Here is a 20,111-nt window from a genome sequence, read left to right as displayed (position 1 = left end):
ATGTTATCCATTTGATATTATCTGTCTTCTACTTTTTCAGCTAACGTCTTTAACATTTTAGTCATATATATTTTTTTAATTCCTTGTCTAATAATACCAACATCTGTGTCATATTTGAGTCTGGTTCTGATGTTTGCTTTATTCATGTTTTTGTTGTTGTTGTTTGTTTGTTTGTTTCTGGTTCTTTTGCATGTCTTGCAATGTTGTCTTGAAAGTAGAAATACAGTATTGATAAGTAAGTGCTGGGGTGAATGAGCCTCCAGTGAGCTGATTTTTGTTAATATGGCTGAGTTGAGCTGTGTTTCATGTTTGTTGTTGATATAGGTACAAGAGGTTAAATTCCTCTAATGTGTTTATTTCTGACTCTCTTTGGATTTTCTTGTTTCCTTTTTCACTGCTCCTCAGAGAAAGTCTGTGTCTTGTAACTCTTTCAGTTATAATCTATTATCATATTGGAGGCTTGTTGGCATGGTGGAAAGGTGAGGGGGACAGAGACCTCTCTACAATCTCCTGATTAAGTCTTCACATTTTAGTGGGCCTCTGAGATGAAGATGTAGATTTTCAAATATTTCTGTCCCTCCTCCAGAATACATTGATTTTCCCTCGATCCCATGGTCCATTTCCTGGCTCAATGTTTCCAAACTATTTCCTTGAGTCCTTTTCCCCTGTTGGCAGTTTATTTTCCTTAGTTAATACAAGGCTGGAGCAGCCTGAATTATAATAGAAAATATTTTCCTCAACTGGGAAACGTTCCTGAATTGTCTTCAGGCAAATTCTTTCCTTTAGAAGTATTTGTTAAAGACAAGATTCTGGGAGGGTTTCACTGTTGAAGAAGGGATCTCTATCAGGTCCTCACCATGAGGTCCTAGTAGCATTCCTGAAAAGGTGGTGTAGACCCACTGCCCATCATCTCACGATTGCAGCCTTCCTGGAGTTTCTCACTCAAGCTAGTCCTTACATGGCCGACCAGAAATTCAACATGAGCATGTCAGCGTTCCTACTAGTTTTTGGCTTCAAGTGTCTTCTGCCCCTAGTTAACAATTCTTGGGAGCTGTATATCTCTATATTCTAGATTGCCCACTCTCTCCAAATTTCTCAGTGGCATTTCGCCCTGAGACCTAGATTCTCTGTAGGATTCAAGAGACGTTCCTGAAGGTTAGTTTGCACAGAATTGTCTTTATAGGAGTGAGGAGTTCTAAGGTCTCTATTTTTGGGAACTAAATTTGAGACTTCCCATGCATGTATCTTGGGGAAAATGTGTCTATAGATTTGACCTAACAAGACCTACGTCACTAGATATTGTAGGCAGTCATTAACTTGGCCTTTTTGAATCATTGTAGAGGGTATCACAAGATCAGCGAATTTTACAGTGGCAGCCTCAGGGGTAGTCTTCATTCCAGTACTGAGCCTAGTCAGAAGGATATAGCAATATCATGAGACTTAGAAATCAAAATGTAAGGCTTTTAGTGATCAACAGTGCAGAATGCAGATCTGAAAAACCCAATGAGAGACAGTAGGGTACAGAAGGTGAAATATTCAGGATAACATGCAATAGCAATTTTTTAAAAAACTAAAAAATGTATCTAGGTGTAGGTCTTTTCCTCTCTGATTTTTGTTCTTTAAATAAAGATATATATCATAAAAGTATATTATTTGGAGGCAGGTCAGTGGGATAGATTTTTCTCATTTCACAACATTATGTATCATGCTATAGATAACAGTGCTTCATTGGTTAACATTATGACATATATTTTAGAAAGCTCCAAAAGTTTCTAATTTTTTTTTTTTTTAGATGAAGTCAGTCTCCCCCTGTACCCCAGGCTGGAGTGCAGTGGCACGATCTCTGCTCACTGCAAGCTCTGCCTCCTGGGTTCACACCATTCTCCTGCCTCAGCCTCCCAAGTAGCTGGGACTACAGGTGCCCACCACCATGCCCAGCTCATTTTTTGTACTTTTAGTATAGATGAGGTTTCACCATATTAGCCAGGATGGTCTCGATCTCCTGACCTCGTGATCTACCCACCTTGGCCTCCCACAGTGCTGGGATTACAGGCGTGAACCACCACACCAGGAAGAAGTTTCGAATTTTTTGTAAGATATCAATTAAGTAGGATGCCAAATGAGTTAATTCAGGAATGTTGATTATCAAATACTTAAAACGTGACATGATAATATCTGAAAGTCTTCAAACTTGACTGTACAGGGGTCTCTTCATACATCTATCAATTTATTGATAGACTTTATTAAAAATACAAGATGTTTGGGACTACATTCACTATACTCTAGTTATCTACAGATTTTTTTCCAGTTTTAATTTCTGTGAGCTAAATAGTCACTAACATTGAACTGAAAACAGTATTATTGAAGCAAGCCTTTTTGTTCGTTTGCTTTGTTTTGTTTTTGTTTTGGTTTTTGAGACCGAGTGTTGCTCTGTACCCCAAACTGGAGTGCAGTGGCATGATCTCGGCTCACTGCAAACTCTGCCTCCCGGGTCCACGCCATTCTCTCTCCTCAGCCTCCCAAGTAGCTGGTACTACAGGCACCCGCAACCACTCCCAGCTTATTTTTTGTATTTTTAGTAGACACGGGGTTTCACCATGTTAGCCAGGATGGTCTTGATCTCCTGACCTCGTGATCTGCCCACCTCGGCCTCCCAAAGTGCTGGGATTACAGGCATGAGCCACTGTGCCTGGTTGAAGCAAGCCATTTTTAATGAATCTGCTGGAGGGATGCACTTTAACAATCCTTTTGAAAACTGACTTGTGTGATTTTCAAAAAAAGAAACTAATTTTCAATAACTAGGAAATAGGGAAATTATGGCCAGAGTAAGAAAGTATGGCTTAATATGTAAGTAGAAATGTGCTGTGCATCATTGTATATGACAGGACATAAAATAACAAAGATGCTAATCAAGATTAACCTGACATGAAAAGTATCAGGTCTTAAAAGTATTTTATGACTTTCTTCTGAATCCTGTTTGTACCAGATGGAATAATTACCTAGAATTACACAAAATTTTCTAAAGAAAATGTAATTGGACAGTGATCATATGTTTTGTTTCTGCTTTCCACCAGTCCTTTGTTACAGGAATATTGGTTTCACATTATTTTCCTAATCAATATCTATCACAGAAGTCTTAATTGAAATACTTCCTACTGCCTTGCCTCGCCTTGCCTCGCCTTGCCTTGCCTTGCCTTGCCTTGCCTTGCCTTTCTTTTCTCTCTTCTCTTCTCTTCTCTTCTCTTCTCTTCTCTTCTCTTCTCTTCTCTTCTCTTCTCTTCTCTTCTCTTCTCTTTTCTTTTGAGATGGAGTCTCGTTCTGTCTCCAGGCTGGAGTGCAGTGGTGCGATCTCGGCTCACTACAACCTCCGCCTTCTGGTTTCAAGCAATTCTTCTGCCTCAGCCTCCGGAGTACCTGGGATTAGAGACTCCCGCCACCACGCCTTGCTAGTTTTTTGTGTGTGTTTTTAGTAGAGACGGGGTTTCACCCCGTTGGCGAGGCTGGTCTCGAACTCCTGACCTCATGATCCACCCGCTTCGGCCTCCCAAAGTGCTGGGATTACAGGCGTGAGTCAGCGCGCCTGGCCTAGAAATCGTTTTTATAGAGATATAAAAAAGATGAATCTGACACACGGGGGACGAGCCAACATGGTCAATTAGAAGCAATAGCATTTCAAGTCTCCTTTGGAAATAAAACATAACTGGAAAAAAAACATCCAGCTTCTGTCATCAAAATTGACTAGAAGACTCACGTGCCCCACAGAGAGAAAGAAAAACAGTGTGGTGCGACAGCAGACCTGACAGCCACAGGGGGAAGGGAAAACCCCTACGCCTGGCAAAGGGAGGCAGTGAGTGAGCATGCTACCCAGCTGGGGAAACCGCTTTTTCCATGGAACTGTGGAACCCACAGATTGGAAGATTCCACTCATGAACCCACACCACTGGGGCCTAGCATCCTAACCCCAGAAAGTGCAGATTCTTACAACCTCTCAGCTAGAATCTGCTTAAGCCTACCTAATTCCCAGGAGGAGGGGTGACCAGCACCTGCTGCAGCCACCTGCAGTCTAAGCCATTTGAGCTCCTTGATGGAGGGGCAGCAGCCAGCAGTAGGACTCACAACTGCCTAACATGCTAAGCTCCCTGGGCAGGAGACGGGCAGCGCCCATTTCTATAGCTCCAGGTTGCATTTTTCCCCTGTTGGAGCCAGGAAAGCTGATGGCTTGATCCAAAGACTTGCCCCCACAGCCCAATACACCAGCTGTGGCAGTCAGTGGCCAGAGTGCCTCTTCAGGTCTAACCCTGACCCATCCTTCCTCACTGGGTGGGGTTTCCCTGCAGGATCTCCAATAACTCCAGCCAGAGGTTCAGTGACAGAATTCAGATGTCCCTGGGCCTGAGTCCCTAGTGGGAGGGGTGACTCCAATCTCTGAAGACCAGCAGACTTAACCTCTCTTCCTGGTAGTTCTGAGGGATCTGGGCAGCCCAGACAAGTGAATTTTCCCCCAGTGAAGCACAGGCTGTCCACCAAGGGACAAAGTGCTTCGTTAAATGGGTCCTGTTCCCCATGCCACCCAACTGGATGAGGTACTCCAATAGGGGTCATCAGACACCCTATACAGGAGCAATCCTACTAGCATCAGGTTGGTGCTCCTCAAGATCAGAGGTCCCAAAATAAGGAGAAGGCACCTATTTTTGCTGTTCTCCAGCCTCCTTAAGTGACATCTCTGGGCATAGAAGTGAATGAGATGAAAAGGGCCTGAAGTGAAACCCCAGCAAACTGCAGCAGTCCTACAGAAGAGGGACCTGAATATTGAAATAAAAGCAAGCAGAAAGTGACAACAAAAGCGTCAACAACAAACACAAAAAAAGCCCCCACAAAAACCCCAGCTAAGGGTCAGCAGCCTGAAAGACTGAAACTAAACAAACTTATGAAGATGAGAAATAATCAATGAAAAAATGCTAAAAACCCAAAAGGCCAGAGTGCCTCTTCTCCTCCAAATGATCGCCACATCTCTCCACTGAGGGCTCAGAACTGGATGGTAGATCAGATGGATGAATTGTCAGAAATAGGCTTCAGAAGATGGGTAATAAAAAACTCTGCTGAGCTAAATAAAGTAGCATGATCTAATCCAATACAAAGAAGCTAAGAAACTTGATAAAAGGATGGAAGAAATGCTAATTAGAATAACCAGTTAGGAACATAAATGATCTGATGGAGCTGAAAAACACAGCACAAGAACTTTATGAAGCATACACAAATATCAACAGCTAAACTGAACAAGTGGAAGAAAGGATGTCAGAGTTTGAAGACCACTTTACTGAAATAAGACATGCAGACAAGAATAGAGAAAAAAGAATGAAAAGGAAAGAACAAAGCCTCCAAGAAATATGGAACTTCATAAAGGACCAAATCTATGATTGATTGAAGTGTAAGAAGAAGATGAGGAGAATGGAAACAAGCTGGAAAACACACCTCAGAATATTAACCAGGAAAACTTCAGGAAGTACAGAGAACACCATTAAGATACTCCACGAGAATGGCAACCCCAAGACACATAATAATCAGATTCTCCAAGGTTGAAATAAAGGAAAAACTGTTAAGGTCAACCAGAGAGAAAGGCCAGGTCACTTACAAAGGGAAACCCATCAGACTAACAGTGGACTTCTCAGCAGAAACTCTACAAGATGGAAGAGACTGGGGGCCAAAATTCAATATTCTTAAAGAAAAGAATTTTCAACCCAGAATTTCATATCCAGTCAAACTAAGCTTCATAAGTGAAGAAGAAATAATATCCTTTCCAGACAAGCAAATGATGAAGGATTTTGTTATCAACAGGTCCGCCCTGGAAGAGCTCCTGAAAGAAGCAATGAATATGGAAATAAAAAACCAGTACCAGTCATTGCAAAAACACATCAGAATATAAAGACCCAGGACACTATGAAGAAGCTGCATCAACTAGTGTGCAAAATAACCAAATAGCATCATGATGACAGGATCAAATTCACATATAACAATACTAACTTCAAATATAAATGGGCCAAATGCCCTAGTTAAAAGATGCAGACTGGCAACTTGGATAAGGAGTCAAGACCTATCAATGTGCTGTATTCAGGAGACCCATCTTAGTTGCAAGGACACACATAAGCTCAAAAAAAAAGGGATGGAGGAAAACTTACCAAGCAAATGGAAAGCAAAGAAAAAAAGCAGGGGTTGCAATCCTAGTCTCTGACAAAACAGACTTAAACCAACAAAGATCAAAAAGACAAAGAAGGGCATTATATAATGGTAAAAGGATCAATCCAACAAGAAGACCTAACTAGTCTAAATATATATGCACTCAATACAGGAGCACCCAGATTCATAAAGCAAGTTCTTAGAGACTTACAAAGTGACTTAGACTCCCATAGAATAATAGTGGAGGACTTTAACACCCCACTGTCAGCATTAGACAGATCAATGAGACAGAAAATTAACAAGGATACTCAAAACTAGAACTCAGCTGTGGATCGAGTGGACCTAGTAGATGTCTACAGAACTCTCTACTACAAATCAACAGAATATACCTTCTTCTCAGTGCCACATCACACTTATTCTAAAATTGACCACATAATTGAAAGTAAAGCACTCCTCAGCAAATGCAAAAGAACTGAAATCATAACAAACAGTTTCTCAGACCACAGTGAAATGAATTATAACTCAGGATTAAGAAAATCACTCAAAACTACACAATTTCTTGGAAATCAAGCAAGTTGCTCCTGAATGACTCCTGGGTAAATAATGAAATGAAAGCAGAAATCAAGAAGTTCTTTGAAACCAATGAGAACAAAGAGACAACATACCAGAATCTCTGTGACACAGCTAAAGCATTGTTAAGAGGGAAATTTCTAGCACTAAATGTCCATATCAGAAAGCTAGAAAAATCTCAAATTGACACCCCAACATCGCAATTAGAAGAGTTTGAGAGGCAGGAGCAAGCTTCTTCAAAAGCTAGCAGAAAACAAGAAATAATTAAGAGAAGAGAAGAACTGAAGGAGATAGAGACAGGAAAACCCTCAAAAAAATCAATGAATCCAGGAGATTTTTTTTGGAAAAAAGAAAGAAAAAAAAAAAGCAAAATAGATAGAATACTACTAGACTAATAAAAAAGAGAGAGAAGAATCAAATAGGCAAAATAAAAATGATAAAGGAGATATCACCACTGACCCCACAAAAATACAAACTAGCATCAGAGAATATTATAAACACTTCTACCCAAATAAACTAGAAAATCTAGAAGAAATTGATTAATTCCTGTACGCATACACCTTACCAAGACTAAACCAGGAAGAAGTTGAATCCCTGAATAGATTAATAACAAACTCTGAAATTGAGGCAGTAATTATTTCCTACCAACCAAAAAAGCCCAGGGCCAGAGCTGAATTCTACCAGAAATACAAGGAGAGCTGATACCATTCCTTCTGAAACTATTTCAAACAATTGAAAAGGAGGGACTCCTCCCTAACACAATTTATGAAGCATTTATGAATCATTCTGATACCAAAACCAGGAAGAGACACAACAATAAAAGAAAATTTCAGGCCAATATCCCTGATGAACATTGATGTGAAAATCCTCAGTAAAATACTGGCAAACCAAATCTAGTGGCACATAAAACAACTTTTCCATCACAATCAAGTTAGATTCGTCCCTGGGATGCAAGGTTGGTTCAACATACATAAATCAATAAAGGTAATTCATCACACAAATAGAACCAAAGACAAAAACCACAGGATTATCTCAATAGATTCAGAAAAGGCTTTTGATAAAATTCAACATCCCTTCACGTGAAAAACTCTCAAAATATCTCAAAATTATAGGAGCTATTTATGTCAAACCCACAACCAATATCATATTGAATGGGAAAAAGCTGGAAACATTCCCTTTGAAAACTGGTACAAGACAAGAATGCCCTCTTTCACCACTTGCATTCAACATAGTATTGGAATTTCTGGCCATGGCAATCAGGCAAAAGAAAGAAATAAAGGATATTCAAATAGGAAGACAGGAAGTCAAGTTGTCTCTGTAGGCAGATGACGTGATTTTATATTTAGAAAACCCAATCTCTTTCAGCCCAAAAAATTCTTGAACTGATAAGCAAACTCAACAAAGTCTCAGAATACAAAATCAATGTGCAAAAACCACAAGCATTCCTTTACACCAACAATAGCAAGCAGAGAGGCAAATCATGAATAAACTCCCATTCACAATCACTACAAAGAGAATAAAATACCTGGGAATGCAGCTAACAAAAGATTTTAAGGACCTCTTCAAGGGGAACTACGAACCACTACTCAAGGAAATAGAAGAGGACACAAACAAATGGAAAAACATTCCATCCTCATGGATAGGAAGAATCAATATCGTGAAAAATAAATTTATAGATTCAATGCTATTCCCATCACACTATCATTCACATTCTTCACAGAATTAGCAAAAAAGTATTTTAAATTTTATATGGAATCAAAGAAAACCTCTTATAGCCAAGACGATCTTACACAAAAAGAATAAAACTGGAAGCATCGAGCTACCTGACTTCAAACTATACTACAGGGATACAGTAACCAAAACAGCATGGTACTGGCACCAAAACAGACATATAGACCAATGGAGCAAAACAGAGACCTCAGAAATAACACAACACATGTATAACCGTCTGATCTTTGACAGACCTGACAAAAACAAGTAATGGGGAAAGGATCTCCTATTCAGTAAATGGTGCTGAGAAAACTGGCTCGCCATATGCAGAAAACTGAAACTGGACCCTTTCCTTACACCTTATGCAAGATGGATTAAAGACTTGATGTAAAACCCAAAATCATAAAAACCCTGGAAGAAACCTTAGGCAACACCATTCGGGACAAAGGCTTGGGAAAGACTTCATGACCAAAACACCAAAAGCAATTGCAACAAAAGCCAAAGTTGACAATTGAGATCTAATTAAGCTAAAGAGCTTCTGCACAGCAAAAGGAAGTAGCATCAGAGCAAACACATAACCTACAGAATGGGAGAAAGCTTTTGCAATCTACCTACCTGACAAAGGTCTGTTATCCAGAATTTACAAGGAACATAAACATATTTACAAGAAAAAAAATCAAAAAATGGGCAAAGAATATTAACAGACACTTCTCAAAGAAGACATTTACATGGCCAGCAAACACATGAAAAAAGCTCAACATCACTGGTCATCAGAGAAATGCAAATGAAAACCACAGTGAGATACCATCTCATGCTAGTCAGAATGGCAATTATTAGAAAGTCAGGAAACAACACATGCTGGCAAGGCTCTGGAGAAAAAAGAACGCTTTTACACTTTCGGTGGGAATGTAAATTTGTTTAGTCATTGTAGAAGACAATCTGGCAATTCCTCAAGGATCTAGAACCAAAAATACCGTTTGACCCAGCAATCCCATTACTGAGTATATACTCAAAGGAATATAAATCATTATACTCTAAAGACACATGCACACGTATGTTAATTGCAGCACTATTTACAATAGCAAAGACCTGGAACCAACCCAAATGCCCATCAATGATAGACTGGGTAGAGAAAATATGGTACATACACACCATAGAATACCACGCAGCCACAAAAAGGAATGAGATCATGTCCTTTTCAGTAACATGGAAGAAGCTGGAAGCCATTATCCTCACCAAACTAACACAGGAACAGAAAACCAAACCCCGCATATTCTTACTCGTAAGTGGGAGTTGATCATTAAAAACACATGGACACAGGGAGGGGAATGTCACACACCACGGCCTGTTGGGGGTGGAGGGTGAGGGGAGGGAACTTACAGGATGAGTTAACAAGTGCAACAAACCACCAAGGCACACGTATACCTATGTAACAAACCTGCATGTTCTGCACATGTATCCTGTTTTTGTTTTTGTTTATGTTTTGAAGAAATAAATAAAAAAAAAAATAAGATTAATCCTACCTTGGGGTTTCTAACATGGTAGTGACAGGAACTTCCAGATGGGAGAAACAACCCTAGGTAACAGAACAATTTATTCATCTCTTAGTGCAGAGAAAGTGTATTTGCCACTACCTTGATTTCCACAGTCAATTCCAATCCCAATTGTAGTAGTATATTCACATTATTGTGATACTTTTTAAGGTATTCCTTCAATTACACATAATCAAAAATAAGAGTCGTAGTAATTACAGTATTGGGTAAGAATTAATACTCAATTGACAAATTTTTTTTAAAAAATGATGTACTTCCATTTCTGTTAGGTTTGGTTTTGAATTGATCCCTAGTTTCATTATCCCTTTCTTTCCATCAAGATGTATATTTTCTATTTGTACTAATTGTTTCATTTGGAAAATATTTGTAAATCCAATAAAATTTTGAAGAGAAAAAATTTTGTCAGACGTTTGCATAGCCTTCTGGATGGAAATGTTTATGCCATTGCTTTATCCCTGGGAGGAAAATTAAACAGTAGTGAGAACATTCCATTATTGTCACTCTAAGTTTTCAGAATAAAGCTGAGGAGTTTTGAATTTATGAAAGAATATTTTATTCAAGAAACTCAAAAACTCTAAGTCTATTATGTAAAGTAGAAAGTAAGCTGAATAAACAGAGAAAGTTGAATTTCCACCCAGACTGTCTAGTCTTCTGTTTTAAATACAGTCTTTACTTCCGGGCCTTTTTCACATAGTGGTATGTGTTTTCATTGGACATTGATTATTATTATTGTAGGGCTAGTTTGGATCAAATCTCCTTCCCACAACCAATTTCCTATCAGAGCTAATGGATTTGCAGCTCATTTATAATGATCATATTGGCAGGAATTTAGCTGGTATTTCCAAACACCCAATAGGAGTGGTTTTTCCACTCTCCTGAATGCCTCTCAGCTGCAAGTAAAGAATGTTACATCTGGATGAGAGAGCTAATTAGAGCCAATTATAGCTTGAGTCACCAGCAATGGCATTAAAATGTCTGGCAGAATCTACCTTGTCCTTGTAATACAGAGATTTTGTATCTTTACAAATGCCTGTCTTGGAACATTAAACATTTTATAGAATTGCAGGTAATAAGCACATAAATTTAATAATCAAAAGAGGCATTGCCAAAGTAATCCTGAAAGTAGGACTTCACTAGACATAATTATACATTGACTGCCAAAGGCATCTCAAAATTAACAGTAAATTTCAGATACTTAATGAGAGGCATTGAAGTTCTATAACAAATTTGAACTTAATAAATCCAGTGACCTGTATTTAATTCAACATATGTATTCATGTTTTCTCATATGAGGCACATTGTCTTAGTATTTTGGAGGAGCTATTGGCAGTCTGTCTTAATTTTACTTTACTAATTTTGTTCCAGTGCGATACACCAATCCTTTGATGAGTGGGAATGTTTTTGCATAACATTTTATTCCTGTCCACTCAGTTCATCAATAATGTAGAACATCATCTGGTCCTTGGAAAGTGGGGAAGGTTGTGTAGGCAGAAAAAGGATCAAATCATTTTATCTTATATTTTTATAGCTTTTGTTTGAAAAAATTGGTATGACTACAAATAGAAGCAGAATACTTCTAAATATTAAATTAAAAATTTGAAGAGACACTGAAGCTATTACATTATATTTAAAATGCAGTTGTGCAAAACTATATTTTTAATCTACCTAATTATTCATCTGTCATGAATATAGCTATCTGAAAAATTATAGCACTGTGTTCTATAATATCCAGACGTTCCAAATAATGATTAGAAGGAAACATGAGTACATTTTTGAAATATGTTTTTAAAGGGCTAAAAATTGAAAATATCATAAATAGGAAATACGTAAAATCATTTTATAATATGCTTTACGCTTAAAAGGTAAATAGTAGGTATAGAAAATTATATCAGAAATTTCTACTGCTTAACCAGTTCTAAATTTAAAATGCAAAGCCTACATTTATTATAATTAGGTATACTTCTAATGCACCATTTTCTGAAAGTCAAGTAACAGTATGTAGTCATAATTTATAAGGGAGTAATCAATAATTTCTGATAGGTTGAACACGGCAAAATCAATTAGCATCTATATAGAAACAAAAATTGTTTTTCTGGTATGCATTTCTAAACAGCTTTAAAGACTACATGATGAAAATGCACTTCATGGAATTGTTTGTCCTTACTCAAATTCAATTCTAGCTATGACCCTGAGAGATGATTAGCAAATTCAACTTTTTAATTAGCATTTTGCATAATTCATTGAAATTATAATGCACTCATGCATTTGATTGTCAAGGTGCAGATGTGCTAATATGAGGCTACAATTTTCTCATCTAAATAACACTTTTAGTAAAACCTCCAATTTCTCACAATTCTATTGTATAAGACCTATTATTGCTCATTTTTTAAAAATGCGTTCAGAGTTAGATTTTGAAGTCAGCTTGTATTGCTACAATGGATTGCTCAGGATACTAGGGATCAAAATAAACTAACATTTTTTTTTTGAAAAAAATGTTTATTCCAATTTGGTTAATACTACTTCATCACATTTAATATAACTTTTAAATGTACCAAGTAGAGTTTATACATTTATAACTCCAAATAGACCCAAATAGAAATTATAAAATCAAAAATTAAAGGGATGTTGGTTTTGCATTTTATTGCACTGAAGAACTATGGGCACAATAATCATAGACTCTTTACCACAGGATGTTCAGGTGAAATTAGTACTAACCCCAAAACACAGGCTTTTATTTAATATGTGATTTCATGAGATGAACTTTGGTACTTAAAAAAATAATTGAAATCTGTCTCAAAGCTTCCCAAAGTTTTCCCAAAGATGTATCTATTTACATTGAACTTTAGTGCTTGTTTCCATATAAATCCCAACCTCCTATCCACTGGGCAGCTTTGCTTCAACTCTAAAGAAGATGAGAAAAAAAGGAGTAAAATATGGAATGTGACTGTTCAAAGAAATGGCAGGATGCACTAGAATATTTTTTTTTTTTTCTGTACACCAGACAGATTATTAGAATGAAAAAAATGTTTCCAAACGAGGTGAGAGAACTTGCGAACCAGGATTCTTGGCCATGAGTCCTATTTACAAATGAGGTAAACTGCCTGGAATCAAGCACCCAAACACGTGATGGTTGCTGCCTACTCTGCCAGCATAGATGTTTGTGCTGTTGGTCCCGAGAACATTGGCCAGCAAAATTGCTATTATTGCAAACATGTGTGGCAATGCTGAATGAGATTTCTAAGGAACTGTGTGGTAGAATGAATATTAGTGTTTGGGGCAAATGCTTTCTTAGAACATAATTTAAAAAACACTTCCTACATTCCCAAACTCTGCTGTACAGAATGTTTATTACATGGATAGTAGTATAAAGAGACCACTGTGTTGCTCCTGGCATGGCCTACGTAAGTCCCTAGTAGGTAATCCCTCACAGCAATTTTATAGCATCTGGCTCTAGGTACCTCATAAAACAAAGTGAAGCATTGCAGTCATGGCAATGCTGATGAACTGAGATTGGCTCATGTTGAGTTCCACTGTTGTACTTCCTAGTGATATTATACTGTGTCTCATGATTCTTTCATGCTAAGAAATTATTTTTTGCTCTTTACTTATTAATGTTTGTATAAAAATTGAAGTGACTGGCATCTTTGTTTGATAATATCTATGTTAACTTAAAATGTATGTGGATGAAGGTTCTAAAGTTCCCAGAAATTGCCAAGCATTTGGAAATAATCATTTTAAAAATGGTAATGTGGAATTTTATTTTCAGAGGCTATGAAGGTTACTTCCAAATAAGAAAGAATTTGATAAAAACTATGCTTCACTAAGACCTTAAGTGTAAGTTTAGAATCCTAAATTGTATCTTAGGTTAATTCCCTAATGGAATTATTTGCATCATTTTCATGCATACATTCATTACTTTTAACTTCATTCAATGATTTTTATTTTTAATAGTTACATAAAAATCAGCAATGATTAACTTTAGGTGCCAACTTGACTGGATTAAGGAATACTTAGATATCTGGAAAAGCATTGCTTCTGGGTGTGTCTGGGGGAGTGTTTTCAGAGGAGATTGATATGTGAGTCAGTGGATTGAGTGCGGAAGATTCTTCCTCATCGTGGGAAGGAACCATCCTATCTGGGGTTCCAGATGAAAAAAAAAAAAAAAAAAAAGTCAAAGGAAGGACAAACTATTGCTCTCTTTCTTGCTTCCAAAGCAAGAAGCCTTCTACTCCTGCCTTTGAATATCAGAACTCCAGTTCCTCCAGCTCTTGGACTCTGCGGCTCACAGCAGCAGCTGTTTTGGGGTCTTTGACCTAGGACTGAATGCATACCACTGATTTCCCTAGACCAGGAAAGCCAGTTGGTGTGGCTCAGTGCAAGTCTGAGCACGTGAGGAATACCTGGACTGAGCCATGCTACTGGCTTACCTGGTCTCCAGCTTGCAGATGGCCTATCATGAGACTTCTCGGCCTCCATAATCGTGTGAGCCCATTCCCTTAATAAATTTTCTCTGATATAACTATCTCTATATCCTATATGTTCTGTCTCCCTAAGAACCCTGACTAACAGTCATTAACCTTTAAGAGTACATTTCAAATGATGAAGCTCTTCGGATTTCAAATATACTTAAGAAGACTTTCTAAATACCGTTCAAATGAAAAGATAAAGCCAAAAATTTATAGTACCACTTAGAAATGAGGCCGAACTTTATGGGGCACCATAGTAATATTTTCCTGATGAATACTTCCAGAAGAGTTTCATTTAAGAAGTGATTGCATTTTGAAAAGAAGATGCATGGGAGGAATAATGAGGAGAACATGAAACACACTTGCAGCATATTGTGGTGTATGTAAATTATACTCCTGGACACTTCCGAGTTTGGTAACAAGTTTCATTTTCTCCAACTTTCCCGTCAATCAGCAATGTTTGAAACAATTTGGTTGCTTCACTGTATAATGTTCCCAAGAAAACTAAAGCCTCATTCATGTACATATAGCTCTCAAAAGAAGACGTGTATATGCATTAGATTCCACTGTGGTTTTATGAGAATCCTAGGACACTAAAAAACAGGAATTACATAGAAAGGTCTCAGTGTGGTGCTTTTTGAGGTCAAGAAGAGCAAAGTAGTCAGATTGACATGTGTGCACCATATCTGAACGACATAGATAACTCCATCAGTCCTGTTACTAAGCTTTTCAGCTTTTGATATTTTTAATAAAATGATTAGTCAATAGTCTAATATCATTCACTTCTTCACTTCATTTCTGCTTTAGTCATACGGTATTGAGAAGGACCAAGTTTTAGATCAATCAATGGAAAGATTAAATGAAATACGAGGAGAAACAAAAATGCACATAAAATTCCCAGGAGTTGATGAAGGAAAAAGTAATTGGGAAGTTATTCATAAGTGTTTAGAATTTCAGAAATCTCTATGGCATTGCTTATTAACCCACATAATAGATGAGATTAATAAGTATTCGGTTAATCATCAGCAGCACTATTATCATCATTAATAATATAAATGTTTTCCTTTCCTATTTCTTTTTCTTTTTTAAAAACTTTTAAGTTCAGGGTTACATGTGCAGGTTTGCTATATAGGTAAACTTGTGTCATGGGGTTTTGTTGTACAGACTATTTCTTCGCCCAGGTATTAAACCTAGTTACCATTAGTTTTTTGGTTTTTTTGTTTTTTTTCCTCATTCTCTCCCTCATCCAACCCTCCACTAGGGTCTTGCATTAGGCCCTAGTGTGTGTTGTTCTCCGCTACATGTACATATGTTCTCATCGTTTAGCTCCCATTTATACGTGAGAACATGTGGTATTTGGTTTTCCATTTCTGCATTAGTTTGCTAAGAATAATTGCCTCCAGCTCCATCCATGTCCCTGCAAAGACATGATCTCATTCTGTTTTTTTATGTCTGCATGGTATTCCATGGTGTATATGTACCACAATTTACTTATCCAGCCTATTATTGATGGACACTTAAGTTCATGTCTTTGTTATTGTGAATAGTGCTGCAATGTACATACTCATGTTTTTGTGTTTACAATAGAACAATTTATATTCTTTTGTGCATATAACCAACAATGGGATGGTGGAACTAATGGTAGTTCTGATTTTAGGTCTCTGAGGAATTGTTGCAGTATCTTCTACAATGGCTGAACTAATTAACACTCCCACCAAGAGTGTATAAGCATTCCTTTTTCTCCACAACCACATCAGCGTCTGTTATTATTACTTTTTTTTACTTTTTAATAATAGCCATTGTCACTGATGTGAGATGGTATGTCATTGTGTGTGTTTTTTTTTTTTTTTTTTTTTTTATACTTTAAGTTCTAGGGTACATGTGCATAACGTGCAGGTTTGTTACATATGTATACTTATGCCATGTTGGTGTGCTGCACCCATCAACTCGTCAGCACCCATCAATTCATCATTTATATCATGTATAACTCCCCAATGCAATCCCTCCCTCCTCCCCCCTCCCCCCTCCCCATGATAGGCCCCAGTGCGTGATGTTCCCCTTCCCGAGTCCAAGTGATCTCATTGTTCAGTTCCCACCTATGAGTGAGAACATGCGGTGTTTGGTTTTCTGTTCTTGTGATAGATTGCTAAGAATGATGGTTTCCAGCTGCATCCATGTCCCTACAAAGGACGCAAACTCATCCTTTTTTATGGCTGCATAGTATTCCATGGTGTATATGTGCCACATTTTCTTAATCCAGTCTGTCACTGATGGACATTTGGGTTGATTCCAAGTCTTTGCTATTGTGAATAGTGCCGCAATAAACATACGTGTACATGTGTCTTTGTAATAGAATAATTTATAATCCTTTGGGTATATACCCAGTAGTGGGATGGCTGGGTCATATGGTACATCTAGTTCTAGATCCTTGAGGAATTGCCATACTGTTTTCCATAATGGTTGAACTAGTTTACAATCCCACCAACAGTGTAAAAGTGTTCCTATTTCTCCACATCCTCTCCAACACCTGTTGTTTCCTGACTTCTTAATGATTGCCATTCTAACTGGTGTGAGATGGTATCTCATTGTGGTTTTGATTTGCATTTCTCTGATGGCGAGTGATGATGAGCATTTTTTCATGTGTCTGTTGGCTGTATGAATATCTTCTTTTGAGAAATGTCTGTTCATATCCTTTCCCCACTTTTTGATGGGGTTGTTTTTTTCTCGTATATTTGTTTGAGTTCTTTGTAGATTCTGGACATTAGCCCTTTGTCAGATGAGTAGGTTGCAAAAATTTTCTCCCATTCTGTAGGTTGCCTGTTCACTTTGATGGTAGTTTCTTTTGCTGTGCAAAAGTTCTTTAGTTTAATTAGATCCCATTTGTCAATTTTGGCTTTTGCTGCCGTTGCTTTTGGTGTTTTAACATGAAGTGCTTGCCCATGCCTATGTCCTGAATGGTACTACGTAGATTTTCTTCTAGGGTTTTTATGGTATTAGGTCTAACATTTAAGTCTCTAATACATCTTGAATTAATCTTCGTATAAGGGGTAAGGAAAGGATCCAGTTTCAGCTTTCTACTTATGGCTAGCCAATTTTCCCAGCACCATTTATTAAATAGGGAATCCTTTCCCCATTTCTTGTTTCTCTCAGGTTTGTCAAAGATCAGATGGCTGTAGATGTGCGGTATTATTTCTGAGGACTCTGTTCTGTTCCATTGGTCTATATCTCTGTTTTGGTACCAGTACCATGCTGTTTTGGTGACTGTAGCCTTGTAGGATAGTTTGAAGTCAGGTAGCGTGACGCCTCCAGCTTTGTCCTTTTGACTTAGGTTTGTCTTGGCAATGCGGGCTCTTTTATGGTTCCATATGAACTTTAAAGCAGTTTTTTCCAATTCTGTGAAGAAACTCATTGGTAGCTTGATGGGGATGGCATTGAATCTATAAATAACCTTGGGGAGTATGGCCATTTTCACGATATTGATTCTTCCTATCCATGAGCATGGTATGTTCTTCCATTTGTTTGTGTCCTCTTTGATTTCACTGAGCAGTGCTTTGTAGTTCTCCTTGAAGAGGTCCTTTACATCCCTTGTAAGCTGGATTCCTAGGTATTTTATTCTCTTTGAAGCAATTGTGAATGGAAGTTCATTCCTGATTTGGCTCTCTGCTTGTCTGTTGCTGGTGTATAAGAATGCTTGTGATTTTTGCACATTAATTTTGTATCCTGAGACTTTGCTGAAGTTGCTTATCAGCTTAAGGAGATTTTGGGCTGAGACGATGGGGTTTTCTAAATATACAATCATGTCATCTGCAAACAGGGACACTTTGACTTCTTCTTTTCCTAACTGGATACCCTTGATTTCTTTCTCTTGCCTGATTGCCCTAGCCAGAACTTCCAACACTATGTTGAATAGGAGTGGTGAGAGAGGGCATCCCTGTCTTGTGCCAGTTTTCAAAGGGAATTTTTCCAGTTTTTGCCCATTCAGTATGATATTAGCTGTGGGTTTGTCACAAATAGCTCTTATTATTTTGAGGTACGTTCCATCAATACCGAATTTATTGAGCGTTTTTAGCATGAAGGGCTGTTGAATTTTGTCAAAAGCCTTTTCTGCATCTATTGAGACAATCATGTGGTTCTTGTCTTTGGTTCTGTTTATATGCTAGATTACGTTTATTGATTTGCGAATGTTGAACCAGCCTTGCATCCCAGGGATGAAGCCCACTTGATCATGGTGGATAAGCTTTTTGATGTGCTGCTGAATCCGGTTTGCCAGTATTGTATTGAGAATTTTTGCATCAATGTTCATCAGGGATATTGGTCTAAAATTCTCTTTTTTTGTTGTGTCTCTGCCAGGCTTTGGTATCAGGATGATGTTGGCCTCATAAAATGAGTTAGGGAGGATTCCCTCTTTTTCTATTGATTGGAATAGTTTCAGAAGGAATGGTACCAGCTCCTCCTTGTAACTCTGGTAGAATTCAGCTGTGAATCCATCAGGTCCTGGACTTTTTTTGGTGGGTAGGCTATTAATTGTTGCCTCAATTTCAGAGCCTGCTATTGGTCTATTCAGGAATTCAACTTCTTCCTGGTTTAGCCTTGGGAGAGTGTAAGTGTCCAGGAAATTATGCATTTCTTCTAGATTTTCTAGTTGATTTGCGTAGAGGCGTTTATAGTATTCTCTGATGGTAGTTTGTATTTCTGTGGGGTCAGTGGTGATATCCCCTTTATCATTTTTTATTGCATCTATTTGATTCCTCTCTCTTTTCTTCTTTATTAGCCTTGCTAGCGGTCTGTCAATTTTGTTGATCTTTTCAAAAAACCAACTCCTGGATTCATTGATTTTTTGGAGGGTTTTTTGTGTCTCTATCTCCTTCAGTTCGGCTCTGATCTTAGTTATTTCTTGCCTTCTGCTAGCTTTTGAATGTGATTGCTCTTGTCTCTCTAGTTCTTTTAATTGTGATGTTAGAGTGTCAATTTTAGATCTTTCCTGCTTTCTCTTGTGGGCATTTAGTGCTATAAATTTCCCTCTACACATTGTTTTAAATGTGTCCCAGAGATTCTGGTATGTTGTGTCTTTGTTCTCATTGGTTTCAAAGAACATCTTTATTTCCGCTTTCATTTCGTTATGTACCCAGTAGTCATTCAGGAGCAGGTTGTTCAGTTTCCATGTAGTTGAGTGGTTTTGATTGAGTTTCTTAGTCCTGAGTTCTAGTTTGATTGCACTGTGGTCTGAGAGACAGTTTGTTATAATTTCTGTTCTTGTACATTTGCTGAGGAGTGCTTCACTTCCAATTATGTGGTCAATTTTGGAATAAGTGCGATGTGGTGCTGAGAAGAATGTATATTCTGTTGATTTGGGGTGGAGAGTTCTATAGATGTCTATTAGGTCCGCTTGGTGCAGAGATGAGTTCAATTCCTGGATATCCTTGTTAACTTTCTGTCTCGTTGATCTGTCTAATGTTGACAGCGGAGTGTTGAAGTCTCCCATTATTATTGTATGGGAGTCTAAGTCTCTTTGTAAGTCTCTAAGGACTTGCTTGATGAATCTGGGTGCTCCTGTATTGGGTGCATATATATTTAGGAGAGTTAGCTCTTCCTGTTGAATTGATCCTTTTACCACTATGTAATGGCCTTCTTTGTCTCT

This window comes from Rhinopithecus roxellana, chromosome 2 (assembly GCF_007565055.1).
Source record: "Rhinopithecus roxellana isolate Shanxi Qingling chromosome 2, ASM756505v1, whole genome shotgun sequence".
Taxonomy (NCBI): domain Eukaryota; kingdom Metazoa; phylum Chordata; class Mammalia; order Primates; family Cercopithecidae; genus Rhinopithecus; species Rhinopithecus roxellana.
Note: the sequence above shows the minus strand (reverse complement) of the source record.